This window comes from Hyaena hyaena, unplaced genomic scaffold, assembly GCF_003009895.1.
Source record: "Hyaena hyaena isolate Hyena2069 unplaced genomic scaffold, ASM300989v1 scaffold_67, whole genome shotgun sequence".
In the NCBI taxonomy this organism is placed as follows: domain Eukaryota; kingdom Metazoa; phylum Chordata; class Mammalia; order Carnivora; family Hyaenidae; genus Hyaena; species Hyaena hyaena.
In genome coordinates this window covers 4,095,328-4,108,862 of record NW_024080699.1, presented here as the reverse complement: position 1 = coordinate 4,108,862, position 13,535 = coordinate 4,095,328, and the positions used below count along the sequence as shown (strand labels likewise).

General features: G+C 52.1%; 1 protein-coding gene across 4 annotated transcripts in view; it reads right to left on the bottom strand.

Moving 5' to 3' along the window:
• Positions 1-13,535, bottom strand: part of RIN3 (Ras and Rab interactor 3) — a 119,578-nt gene that overhangs the window by 67,234 nt on the left and 38,809 nt on the right. The window contains exon 1 of one of the 4 annotated variants that reach the window (XM_039232506.1): positions 6,363-6,433. The exons of the other annotated variants lie outside the window; for them this stretch is intronic. The gene's annotated coding sequence lies outside the window, so the exon portion shown is untranslated. Of the gene's footprint in view, positions 1-6,362; positions 6,434-13,535 lie in introns of those variants that run through there. 4 annotated transcript variants of the gene reach the window in all.

The window sequence follows — 13,535 nt, the reverse complement described above, 5'->3', positions numbered from 1 at the left end:
GGTCCGGCAGCCACACATAGAAAAGCTCTAAGGTACGGGGCAGTCATGTCGATTCTCAGCTCACACCGCAGCAGGTATGCTCACCTCCACCCCTGTCTCCACCTGGGCGTCTACAGCCTCTCCCACTCAGGCCCCAAGCAGCCGGGGCCAGAGCTTGGAAGACCAGAAGTCTGGTCAGAGTTGCTGAGGGGAGGCTGGGGAGCAGGGCCACGGAGGCATCCCCGAGGATGTGGCCCCAGGGACGTGGCCGCAGGCATGAGAGGCTCTTGGGAAGCATTAAGATGGTACCTCTTCCCTTTCCCCACTAAGGCGCACTGTCCTCTCTCCCCTTTCATGACACTCCAAATTCTCTGCTGTTGTTATTATAATTGTTAATAAAACATGCTAATATTGATTAGTAGCAACTGACACACATTGCCTCCCTCATCTGCCTCAGTCTCTAATCCCAGGTAATTAGCTTCCATGATCTCACTTAGTTCTCTCATTAAAGCTATGGGGGGGGGGTGTTCTTATTATTATTATTTAAAAATATTATTTATTTTTGAGGAGGGAGGGGCAGAGAGAGAGGGAGACAGAGAACCCGAAGCAGGCTTGGAGCTGTGAGCACAGAGCCTGACATGGGGTTTGAACTCACAAACCATGAGATCATGACCTGAGCCAAAGTCAGACGCTTAACCAACTAAACTACTCCGGTACCCCTGGGGGGTGTTATTATTATCCTTATTTTATTAAAAAAAATTTTTTTAGCATTTATTTATTTCTGAGAGACAGAGTGAGCCAGTGTGTGAGTGGGCAAGGAGCAGAGAGAGAGGGAGACACAGAATCTGAAGCAGGCTCCAGGCTCAGAGCTGTCTGCACAGAGCCCGATGCGGGGCTCGAACCTACGAACAGTGAGATAATGACCTGAGCCGAAGTTGGACGCCCAACCGACTGAGCCACCCAGGCACCCCTATCATCCCCATTTTAGAGATGAGGAAGCTGAGGTAGAGACAGATAAGTAATGCCCTTCGACTTGGATCCTGGGCACTCCATACCCCTGTACACCCTGCACCCGGCCCAGAGGAGAAGCTGGGCTCCTTTGGGAGCAGCGATACAATGAGCCCATGAGTCACTGACCTGCGGCTGCAAGTCTTCCAGCCCCTGTCCTGAAGCAGGGCAGAGTGAAGGGAGCATGAGAGCCTGGAGCAGATGGGGGAGGACAGGGGAGATCTGGAAGGCGGCTTCTGGGGGTAGAAATGCAGGTGGCATGCTGCCTGCAAATGTGCCCCAGCCTGGAAGGGGGCCTTCCCTAGGGGACCCAGCAGAGGCTGGTTGCCTCTAGAAGCTTGCTGCAGCCCCTGCCCTGCACCCAGAGAGGATGCCTGAGCCCCGTGCACAGCCTCGCCCTACACAGCTGTGGCATCGCTGAACTGACATGCTCACCTGAACCTGATCTGAGCTCAGGAACACACGGTCTTTCAGAGAAAAGAGGTTACCTAGCCTCTTCTTCAGAGGTCCAAGGTCAAGCTGCCTTCCGCCTGGGCTGGATGGGAAGGAGGAGTGTGTGTGGGAATGTGAGGGCGAGTCTGTGGTCGGGGTGGGGGGTGGGTGGCTGCAGTATAATAAAAAGTAGATCTGGTCTTTGTCTCAGGTTCCCGGCACAGAGCACCAAAAACCCTTGGAATTTCCTGAGTGATAAGTGCGTCCTTTATTATTCATAATGAGCCGCTTTTGACTGTACCTGAGTTCACACTAACAGGCGACTCATGGTGGGCCCTTGGTGTCAAAGGAGGGGCTGGCCACAGAAAAAGCAGCCAGGGGGATGGAGGATTGGAACTTCCACCCCACCTCAGCCTCTTTGGGGAGCTGGAGGCTGGATGGCCAATGTGTCAGTTAGTCAGTCCTGCCAGTGAGATAAAACTCCGTGGAGATTTCTGGTTGGTGAACACACAGATGTGTCAGGGGCGATGTGCCTGGATTCCATCGGGGGCGGCGGGAGTGGGGGGTAGGGGAGGGTATGGGAGCTCTGTGTGTCCCTCCTCACCCCAGATCTCAACTCCTATCTGTCTCTGTCACTAGCTGCTCTTGACTCGTGTCCTTTAGAATAAAAGGGTCCACAGAAATAGAGCGCTTGCAGTAAGTTCTCAGAGTCACTGAATTATCAACCCTGAATTGGTGGGGGGGTCATGTTCACAGCCAAGTCAGAAGTGTGGGTAGCCTGGGGACTGCACCTGCGTCTGGCATCTGACTGCGCCTGGCAGTCTTGCTGGGGACCCTGCCCTTTGACGGACGGGGTCTGCACTCACTCCGGGTACTCACAGAACTGGGTTGAATTGGAGGACCCCCCCCCCCATGGTGCTGGAGAATTGTTGTCAGAGCACAGTGAGTGAGTGAGCATGTGCTAGGAGGAGGGGGTGTGGAATGGGCGCACTCTGGGCTGCTGCAGGGCCTCTGGTCCAGAGCTCTGGGGAACAGCAAGTGGGAAGGGAGGCCTGAGCCTGAGCTCATGGTGCCCCTAGGAAGGCCGACAGAGCAAACCTCGACCTTGATCCTGAGCCAGGGTGGGAGCGGAGGCTGGTGCTCTGACCTGGAAACAAGCTGGGCAGCGGGGTGGGGGTGGGGGATTCAATCTTCGTAGGGACACGCGCCCTTTACACGTGTGGTGCATGTGTGTGGGGACACGCGCCCAGGTCCCCTGTTCAGAGGCACATACACATGGCAGGGAGTGTCAGCAATGGCACAGGAAGGAAGGCCAGTGTTTTTCAAACTGTGGGTCCTGACCTGTGGGTGTCAATGCCACCAACTATTTTTAGTTTTTCAAATAAAATAGAAGAGAACAGAAGATAATCAGGATGCCTATAAGAAGGATGAACTGGAGAGTGAGAGAGAGAGAGAGAGAGAGAGAGACCTACAAAGGGCCAGGGCTGAAGTCCCAACATACATTGCTTCCTCTACCGGCATCGCCTTCTTCCTGGACTATTTGGCCCCCACACTGAACTCTCTCTAGGTTGACTGCAATGACAAAGCATGGTCCCCAAATGAGACCTCCTTGACACTGTCCTCCCTGCAGGCTCACTGGCTTTTTCACACCTAGCACGTACTTATTTCTAGATTTCTTCACTCTGCGGACACATCAGCCCTATGCTCCACCCTCGTGTTTACTGACAGAAGGAAAGAAAACTTCTCCAGCTGGGAGGAGAGTCAGTCTGTCACAATCTGTATTTTTCTTGGGCTCCCAGAAGGCCCTGAGCTGCCAGTTATGAGCTCCGTGGCCCTGGGTAATTCTGTGGCTCCCCTGAGCCTCAGTGTTCTGATCTGTAAATGGGGAGAATAACACCAGACTACCCAGCAGGAACAAGAAAGGAGCCAATGCCCCGCCCCTCTGTGTTGGAAGTGACAGAGATATTGCATAGGGTCTGTTGCATCTCCACAGATGCTCAGGAAGAATTCATTCTCCGTTTGCCCCCCCGCACCCCCCCCCAGCTGGTTTCTGTTCTTCTGTCTGGTCTCGGGCTCATCTAGGACTGAGGACTCGTCTACCACATGTTTACTGTGAAAAGGAACCCGGAGGTATTTCTTTGAGAGCGGGGTAGATGGTAAGGAGCCAGAAGTTGGAACAGCGGCAAACACCTGTGCTCTGCGCCACGTTCCTTCCTTACATTTGGCCTCCCTCGGTCTCCCCACAGCCGTGTGAGGCAGGTGCTGTTACCCTCCCCTTCGGCAGGCAAAGACTCAGGGTACAGAGAGGAAAGACAAACCCAAGGCCATGCAGATGGGAAGTGCAGGGGGAAGATGCAGACCAAGGTGTCACCAAACATCTCACTTATTTAGAGCCATCAGGTCTGTGTCATCTGCTCCTTGAGGGGTAGGGGTGTGGGCAGGGGTGGAAAGTCCCCCAGGCTGGACTCTGACAAGTCCCCAGTTCTGAATGCCCAACACCCACCCTTCCTGCGTGGCCACAAAGCCTCACGTAGCACTTCCTTTTATCAAGGCCAAGTCCTGGGCTCTTATGTGAAAAGCCAAGATAAGGCACTGGGGAAAGACTGGGGGGAGGGGGGGATGGCAGAGAGGCTGTGGGCTAGTGGGGCCGTGAGGAGCGAGGGCACTGACAGGGGTCGGCCTGGGCCACTGTCCTTTGGAGGTTTAGCGGCTCAGCTGGTCACAGGATCCCTTCTGGGAAACGGCCACAGACTGCACCGCAGACGCAGTGTCCCTGTGCAGCCAGGTGAGGACAGGCAATCTAATGCATATTATAATATTCTAGATAATGCACAGTGATGCCTGCAAGCCTTCAGGGCTTCGGTGAGGCTCCTATGCTTAGACGCGGCAGAGTCCAGCCAAGGTCAGTGCCGGGAGGAAGACTACCTGTGTGAGCTGTGTGTGCTGTCTGGGAACCCCTCGCCTCCACCCTCACTGGGTGACCACGACTTCCACTCTGAGGAGGTATTGCCCTTGATGGGTGCTGCACATGAGTATCTAGCAGGCCACCCCCCAGAGCTCATTCTCCCACACGCTTCGGGGGGCCTCAGTGCAAATTCTCCAAGCCCCCTTCACCTCTTGTTCTGCGCCCCCCCCCGCCCCAGCGGCTAGCTTTGGAGAAATACAGGGGACCCCAAACCCCAGCTCTGCTACTCACTAGCTGCAGATGCACGGACAAGTTAGTTACCTTTACTTCTCCGGGTCTCAATTTCCTCATCTGAGCACGAGAATGATAATATCCATCTTTTGGGGCTGCCGTGAGAATTGCCGATCACGTACGTGAGACACCTGACACCCAGTATGCACTTAATAAATAATCCTAATAATCTTATAGTAGACTGCTACCATTTACTGAGCACTAAACCACATGCTAAGATTTTTACAGGCATAATCTCATTTGATCAATCAATCAATCAATCAATGTTAAAGGGGCACCTGGGTGGCTCAGTCAGTTAAGTCTGACTCTTGATCTTGGTTCATGATCTCTTGGTTCATAAGATTGAGCCCTACTTTGGGCTCTGAGCTGACAGTGCAGAGCCTGCTTGGGATTCTCTCCCTCCCCACCTCTCTCTCTACCCCACCCCTGCTCATGCTTGCTCACTCTCTCTCTCTCCCAAAATAAATAAATAAACTTTAAAAGACACTGATTAGTAGTAAGATGATTATTATGTATCTTTTTCCAAAGGGAGAGCTAGGAAAAAGGATGCAAAAATTGCTCCCCTGTGGGGTGGATTAAAAATGGCCACAAATTCTTTGCAGTTTCTCTCCTCAAATGCCCCCACACGTGGAAGGGCAGCCTCGGGGCTTGCTTGGACCAAAAGAAGGCAGCAGATGTGGCGCTCTGGGGTTCCGAGCCCAGGCTTTAAAGAGGCAGGTCAGCTTCCACGTTGACCCTTTTGGACGACAGCTGTCATGTGAGGACACCTGAGTGAGGCCACTGGAGTCACGTGGCCCAGCCAGCAGCCTGCCCGCAGGGGCCAGACAAGTGAGAGGAGGCCCAGCAGAATGAGAGGGAAAGGGGGAAGGTCAGAGCGCTGGGCCTGGGGGCTGGAATTCCGTGTACAACTTCAGCCTGCAGGCTCTACAACCAGACGCTCTGAGTTCTGTCCTTAGCTCGGCCACTCTGAGCTGTGTGGTCCCTCTGGGGCTGCCTCTCCCTCTGGAAAATAGGATCATAATAGTTCCTGCCGGTGACAGTCGCAATGAGTTTGCTCCCCGGAAACTAGTCTCTTCCCTTTCTTGCTAACTGACTGCAATTCCCATCTGGGTGCAACGTATCCTGCCTCAGGAGATGAATCCTGTTTGCCCAAAGCCAATCATGGCCCTTCTGCTCCTTTTTGCAATTCATCCCCTTTCCCAGACTCCCTTGCAGTTAGGGGTGACCAAAAAGGCATCTAAAAAATACTTGTTCCCAGGCAAAAAGACTGAGTCTAGGAGAATAAAGCTGTTTTCCTGTGATCTCTGCCTTTGAATGGGTGAGATGGCTGGAGCTGCAGCTGCCATTTTGTAACCGTGAGGTGACAAATCTGAGGACCAAAAGCCAACACCTTGAAGATGGGGGAACAGAAAGGTGGAAAGACCCTGGGTTTTAAGGACATCGGTTAGCTGCTAAACTAACACAGGGCCCCAACTTCCACATTTCTCATTAGATAAACAGTTGTAGCTTTATGGCTGAGGTTACCGCAGGCTGGGTTTGTTGTTACTTGAAGCCCAAAGCACACCTGGCTGACCCAGTGCCCCGAGTGATTACCAGAAGAACGGCACAGGTGCCTTCAGCAGAATGCCCGCTACAGAATAAGCTCTCAGGGTTCGGTGCCTCCCTTGCCCAGGGACTCTCGATCTGCCTCAGAGCCCTGAGGACAGATGGCACGGAGCCCTCTAGCATACGGAGGTGGCACTCCTACCTTCTACTGTTCATGGATGGCCCCCCAAGTCAGAAAGGAAGCATGTGAGGCCCCAGGCACCCGCAGCAAGGACGGATCCGGATGTCAGGCCTCAGCCCAGAGACAGGGATGAGCATAAGGTGGGCAGGGAGGGAACAGGAAGTGACAAGCCCAGCCTTGTCCGCCTGCAGGACAACTGTGACTGTGGGCTGCCCGGGGCCGTAATGAGCGGAAGGGTTCACCGTCATGCCCCCTGCTGCTCCTGCGTCTTCCCCCACTAACCAGGCCACTGACAAACCTCGCTGTGTCCCAGCGCCCTCACCCGGCCTCTCTCCTCTGTGGGAACAAACACAGTCTGGTGCCCCGTTGAGCTGCCATCTGAATCAGCCCCCTCCTTCTGGGTCCTCCTTCCAGCCTCCCTTCTTAAAAAGTTTATTTATTTATTTAGAGAGCCAGCGGGGGAGGGGCAGAGAGAGATGGGGACAGAGGGTCTGAAGCAGGCTCTGTGATGTCAGCAGAGAGCCCGATGCGGAGCTCAAACTCACCAACCATGAGATCGAGACCTGAGCCACCAGGTGCCCCACCTCCCCGTCCCCGCTTTGGTCAGCTTCCCCAGTACCCTGGATTAGGAGCTCTCAGAAAGTACAAGAGTCTTCTTCTTCCAGTTGTACAGACTGACTGTGGCCCACTCTGGGGGCCCAATTTCTTTTGTAATTTTTTTCTTAATGTTTATTTATTTATTTTTGAGAGACAGAACATGCGAGCAGGGGAGGAGCAGAGAGAGAGGGAGACACAGAATCTGAAGCAGGCTCCAGGCTCCGAGATGTCTGTACAGAACCCGATGGGGGCTCGAACCCATACAGTGTGAGAGCATGACCTGAACACAAGTCCAAGGCTCAACCACCTGAGCCACCCAGGTACCTCAGGGGGTCCGATTTTCTCCAAAGAGCTAGGATTCTCCCATCCCCACCCCTAAAACTACAGTGGGGTAGTGGTCAGAGCACCGGGCTGCAAACCAGCATACTTGATGTCCCTCCTCATTCTGACGGGGGTTTGCTGTGACCTCTGGCAAGTCACTTCCCCTCTCTGAGCTGGCTTTTCCAGTCTAGGGAGGGCAGGGGGCTGAAGCGGCCCAGGACTCCTTCCTTCCAGAAGACCCTCTTCCAGCCTCAGTGCCCTGGGGGCTTTCCCAGACCCCAAGAGGCTTGCACAGGGTGAGTTTCACAGTAAATGACTGCAGTCCATGAGGTCGGAACAGACGGCTGCGGGAGCCTCTCCCTGTCTACACTAAGGCAGTGTGGGTTTTTGGAAAGACCGGCTGATCTCAGTAACAGCTGGATGGAATATGCTTAGGGAGAGAATTATGCAGTCACTGCATGCCCTAACTCCTCTCCATAAATATATAAAAACCCAAAGCCCAAAGCTCAAGACACAATAATGGTTTTATTTTTACTATTCATTTTTGGCCTGGACAACTCAGAGTTGTCTGCTTTTCTACTTCTGTTATTTTAGGACTATTTTCCAGTTGCTCGGGGGAAATTTTCCAATCATGCCCATCAGAGCAGTAACAGAAGTGGCCGGTCCTTCCCAGAGGCCACAAACTCAGGGGCTGCTGGGAATCTAGAGGCTGGGGGTCAGTGGCCAGAGCCTGCTCTGGACACATGTGACCTGCCTTTCCCATTACTGATAATGAAGTGGGAGCACGGCGTGGAGTTTCTCAATCCTGGCTGCACATCAGAATCACCTACAGGGCTTTTAAAACATGCTGCTGCCTGAGCCCTTACTCCAGACCAAAAAACAACCAAACAAAAAACAACCAGCATTTCTGGGAATGAGGCAGAGACATTGCGTTTTTTGAAGTCTTTGAAGGCAGTCAGTTGGTGGCTTCCAATCACATTTCACCATTTAGCAGCCATATTACTCAGGGCAGACTCCTTACAATCGGAGGTGAGTTTCCTCAGTATAAAACAGAAAGCCCATCCCTGTACTGCAGGGCTGCTGGAAAGATGAGAGATGGTGTGTGGCACACAGCAGATCTGCCGTAAGTGTTGACTGTGCTTTCTTCCTGGCCCCAAGCACCCCAAGGGGCAAGAGAGGGGCTTCCCTGATCATTTTGCCAAACTAATCTTTTTTTAAAGTTTATTTATTTATTTTGAGAGAGCATGAGCCGGGGATGGGCAGAGAGAGGGAGAAAGAGAATCCCAAGCAGGCTTCACGTTATCAGCACAAAGCTGGGACGTAACAAATGATCTCACAGTTCATGAGATTATGACCTGAGGTGAAATCAAGAGTCAGATGCTTAACCAACTGAGCCACCCAGGCGCCCACCCCTTGCCAAACTAATCTTGAACGGAACTGGTATTCCTTGGCTCACACCTGGGGAAGGTGCCTTGAACCACCTACATGGCTGGCCTATATCACAATGTAGGCTACTGCAACTCTTTAGCTAACCCCCTACTACAAAAGCAATCTTACAAGAGAATTCTTTCATTAAAAGCTATCTTCCGTCCTGCAAGCAATGACACCCCAGTAGCAATAAACACACATAACACCCAGATCTTGCTTTTTTTTTTTTTAATGTTTTATTTATTTCTGAGAGAGAGAGAGAGAGAGAGACAGCGTGAGCAGGGGAGGGTCAGAGACAGAGGAAGACACAGAATCTGAAACAGGTTTCAGGCTCTGAACTGGCTGTCAGCACAGAGCCCGACATGGGGCTCGAACCCACAAACCGTGAGATCATGACCTGAGCCGAAGTCGGATGCTTAACCGACTGAGCCACCCAGGCGACCCAGATCTTGCTTTCTAATATTATTCACTAATGAAAGGAACCAGGGCTTCCTGGAGAAATGGCTGATCCTAGGACTGGGACAGGAATTATACAGGGGCACCTGGGTGGGTCAGTCAGGTAAGCATCTGACTTCAGCTCAGGTCATGATCTCCTGGCTTGTGAGTTTGAGCCCCGTGTCAGGCTCTGTGCTAACAGCTTAGAGCCTGGAGCCTGCTTCGGATTCTGTGTCTCCAGCTCTCTCTGCCTCTCCCCTGCTCATGCTGTCTTTCAAAAATAAATAAGCATTAAAAAAAAAAAGAAAGAAAGAAATCTACAAGACAATCCTGGAGAATGCAGGGTCGGAAAGTAAGGAAGTGCTCCAATGACCAAACACACACATACATACACGATGATGGGCGTATGTCAAAGGGACTTGGGAGCCAATCAAAAGAGCTCCCAATGGCCAAGGCCAAAGTTGGAACAATTTGAGCAACAAAATAATTAACACAGAATTGGATTATAACCCAAAGCATGAAATCAATATCCATGAATCCATATTGATACAACTAAATGATTGGATAAACAAGCAAATGGAGGGTGCCTGGGTTGCTTGGTTGGTCGGTTAAGTGTCCGACTCCAGCTCAGGCCATGACCTCACAGTTTGTGGGTTCGAGCCCCGCGTCGGGCTCTGTGCTGACAACTCAGAGCCTGAAGCCTGCTTCAGACTCTGTGTCTCCCTCTCTCTCTGCCCCTCCCCCACTCATGCTCTCACACGCTCTTTCTCAAATAAATAAACATTAAAAATAAATAAATAAATAAATAAATAAGTGGAGAAGAGACAAAAAGGATCTTGTGCAGAAGAGCTCCAAATAATTTATGTAGGTAGTAGGGACTCCCCTTACTCCCTAAGGGTGGGCTGTGCACAGTGGCTTCCTTCCAAAGAGGGCAGTATGGGAGGGGAAAGAGTAACTTTGCTGAGGGGCAACCGATAAGCACAACCTCAGCCAGGTGATCAAGGTCAAAATTAACAGTGAGTGGTAAGTTGTGTCGATAGTAGGTGCCTTTGACATACGATGTGATAAGAACAGCACCTTTCTTCTATGGTCTTCCTCTGCCTTAACCCAGAACCCTAGTCTAACAATCAGATTAACCCCAACTGAGGGTCCTCCTACAAAATACCTTAAAATACCTGTATTCCTCACAACTGTCAAGGCCATCGAAAACAAAGAAAGCCTGAGAAACTGTCACAATCAAGAGGAGCCTGAGAAGACACAATGTAATGCGGTGCCTTGCAGGGGACACTGGGTACAGGCCGTGGGCTTTAGTTAACTCAAATGTATCAATAGTGTTTCATTAATTGTGACAAGTGTATCCTACTAATGTTAGATGTTACCAAGAGCAGAAACCGGGTGAGGACTATTTGGGAACTCCTTATACTATCTTTGCAACTGTTCTGCAAATCTAAAGTTTCTAAAATAAATATTAAAAAAAAACCCCACAACAACGTTTGGGTGCAGATGGAATAAAGGTGGCTTTTTGATCGCCTTGTTTCTGGATACACACAAATAAAAGATGGGCCAGTATGTTCCCAATACCTTATCAGAGAACCAGGCTGCAGGGAGGGGAGATAGAGAGGGGTGGACGTGGTCAAGGTCACAGAGATGCTGGTGAGAGGGGGGTATGGGGGCAGGATGCCCGGTCTCCCAACCATTCGCATGGACAGGAGGAAGTACTCTCCTCATCAGGAAGGGTGGGTCTGGGCCATCTCTGAAGACCCTTCTCTCTCTCACAGCCTGGAGGTCACTTGCAGTGTCTGCAGCTTTAAAAACAAAGAAAGCAACGCTCTGGCTGAGCTTCAGACCATTGTGTGGGATGAAGTCACCCAGCAAAGGGCCTTTGCTTCCTCATCTGGAAATGAGGACACTAAGAACACTCACTGCCTGACAGAAATCGCCGTGAGAATGGATGAGGTTGTGCAGAGAAACTCTGGGTAAAACTCTGGGTAAATTGGCCAATCATTACCAGAGCATGAGCTTAGGATTTTGCTTCTGCTTGAAAATATAGAGGCGCACAGGGAAGCGTCAGGGGTAAAGGCAGAGCACAGGGAAGGCGATGGGAGGCGCATCTGCTCTACTTCTGTTGTCCTCAGGGCTGGCCTGGCCCCTGCAGCCTCCGAGCGAAGGCCTGGCTGAGCTCCCTTAGGGCAGTCGCCTTCCCTCTTACCGTTAGCTGTGTCTTACTCCCCGGATCAGATTCAGGCCTCTGGGCATGGTGGCACTTTAGAACGCAGCCTTGGAGAAGCTTTCTATGTGCTAGACTCAGGCCCCGGTCACAGGTCCATCCCCGCGTGCCCCAGCCCAGCTCGCGCCCCCCTCTGGGGCTCAGCCTGTACGGTTCTCACACCCCCAACCCTCTAACAAACCCTCTCAGGTCCCCCATCTCAGTCCTGCCCAACCATGCTGCATGACCCAGCACAGCATCTGCTTCCTCCAGGAAGTCTGCCCACATCACTCCACAGCCCAGCATCTCTTTCTGGCCAGGGTCAGATCTTCTCATACTCAGGGCAGAGAGGAGGTACTGGAACACGAATCGTCATATCCCACGGCCCTGAACCAACGGCTCTCAGGGGTTGGTGGACAACAACAGCTTTCTCGCCCCTCGGGTGGGATGACCTTGAGATGGGTGTTCTACACTGGCTCCCGGAGTGCTCCGGCGAGATTCAGCTCCTCTTGCGCCAGGAGGTAACTTGCAGGATCACATACCATTTCTTAGCTGCCTCCCTTCCCTGTCTTACCTTCCCCTGCTGGTGCTCCCTGGCCTCACCTTCCAAACAAACTTCTTGAACTCAAATCCTCATCTCGGGGTCTGCTTCTAGGGAAGCCCAACCTAGAAACATTCCTCTTAGCCTCAGTTTCATCATCTGTAAGTTGGGGATAATAGCAGAGTCGGCCCCACAGACTTATCACAAGGATTCAATGCAATGAGATCATACAGTGCTTGACATTAATGCCAGGACAGGGCTTGGCATCAGTGAGGATTCTTCACATAGAACCACTATCGTTATTTTAATCTTGAAGTTTTTGAAGAGAGGGCTGAACCTTTTGGCAGAGCAGTGAAGACGTACGCCCAGCCCAGCCTTTCCTGGAGATGCACCTTCCCCCCCACACCCTCCTGACACTGACTGGGACACTCACTGGCATGCATGAGCCCCCGACTCCGTTTTCCACATAGTTTTATCATCTGCTCCGAAGCCCTCAGTCAGTTCCAAACAGAACACTTAGTGGTGGGGAGGGACGAAAAAAACAGACCTTGTTTTCTGAGCACCATAGTCGCCCCCTCCTCAAGCCCCCTCCCTGCTCATCCCTCCAGAGGGATCTACAGACTCCCAGGCTGCCCTAGTGCTGTGGTGGGACTGGCCTGGCCCGCAGGGCACCTGCCACCATACCTAGAGGAGGCTGACCTCAGGCTGGGCAGGATCCTGCTGGGCTGTGGGGCCTCTATGGTCCCCAGTCCCCGTGGCAGGGGCGTCTGTGACAAGGGGAGGCTGGGACGTTGCCCAAGGCCCCTAAGTTCCGGTAATTCTGGAACTGCTGACTTGATGAATTTTATCTAGTCCAAGGTGAATGAGTCCACTAACCAATGAGCCCCGTGCATTCGGGAGCTTGGACTAGTCTCCAGCGCGCGTGGCACCACACACTGCATCGAAGGTGAGCCCAGTGGAGGTGAGCGGCCAAGAGGCGGGATTCCACCTGCGCGTGCAGTGTGTGTGTGCACACACCTGCACGTGTGTGACACAGCACAGCAGCAGTCAGACTGAGTCACTTGCTCACTGAGTCACCAGGGGGAGGTCACTCAACTTCTTTGCCTCCCAGTCACCTGTTCTATAAAATGGGCATAATTGTAATGCTTATCTCGGAGGGCTGCTGGGAACACAAAGAGGGAGATTCACATACTGGCCTTAGACTAGTGCCTCGGACGCGGTAAGTACCAGGTGAATCCTGGCCGCCATCAACGTGGGACTCTGCATAAGGGACGCCTGGAGGGACACACCATGCACTTTGAGCAAAAGTGGCTTCTGCAGCAGACTGGATGCTGGGGGGGGCGGGCAGTCCACGGGGACTGGAGGCAGGGCTTCATGTCAGGGCCAGGAAATGTCTGGGACCTAGACAGAGCTGGTGCCCGCACAACACTGGGACCATACTAAACGGTGCACCTGACAATCGTTAATTTTCTGTTTTGTGAATTTCACCTCACTAAAAAAACAAAACCGAGAAAAGACTTCTGGGAAGTAGGTAAAGTTGAAAGAGACTATGTGGCAAACACTTTGAGAAGACTCTACTTTTACTTTGTCACTTCTGTCCAGTTTGACTTTTTTTTTTTACAGCAAATATGTATGCTTATCACTTTTATAATTAAACAAATTAAAT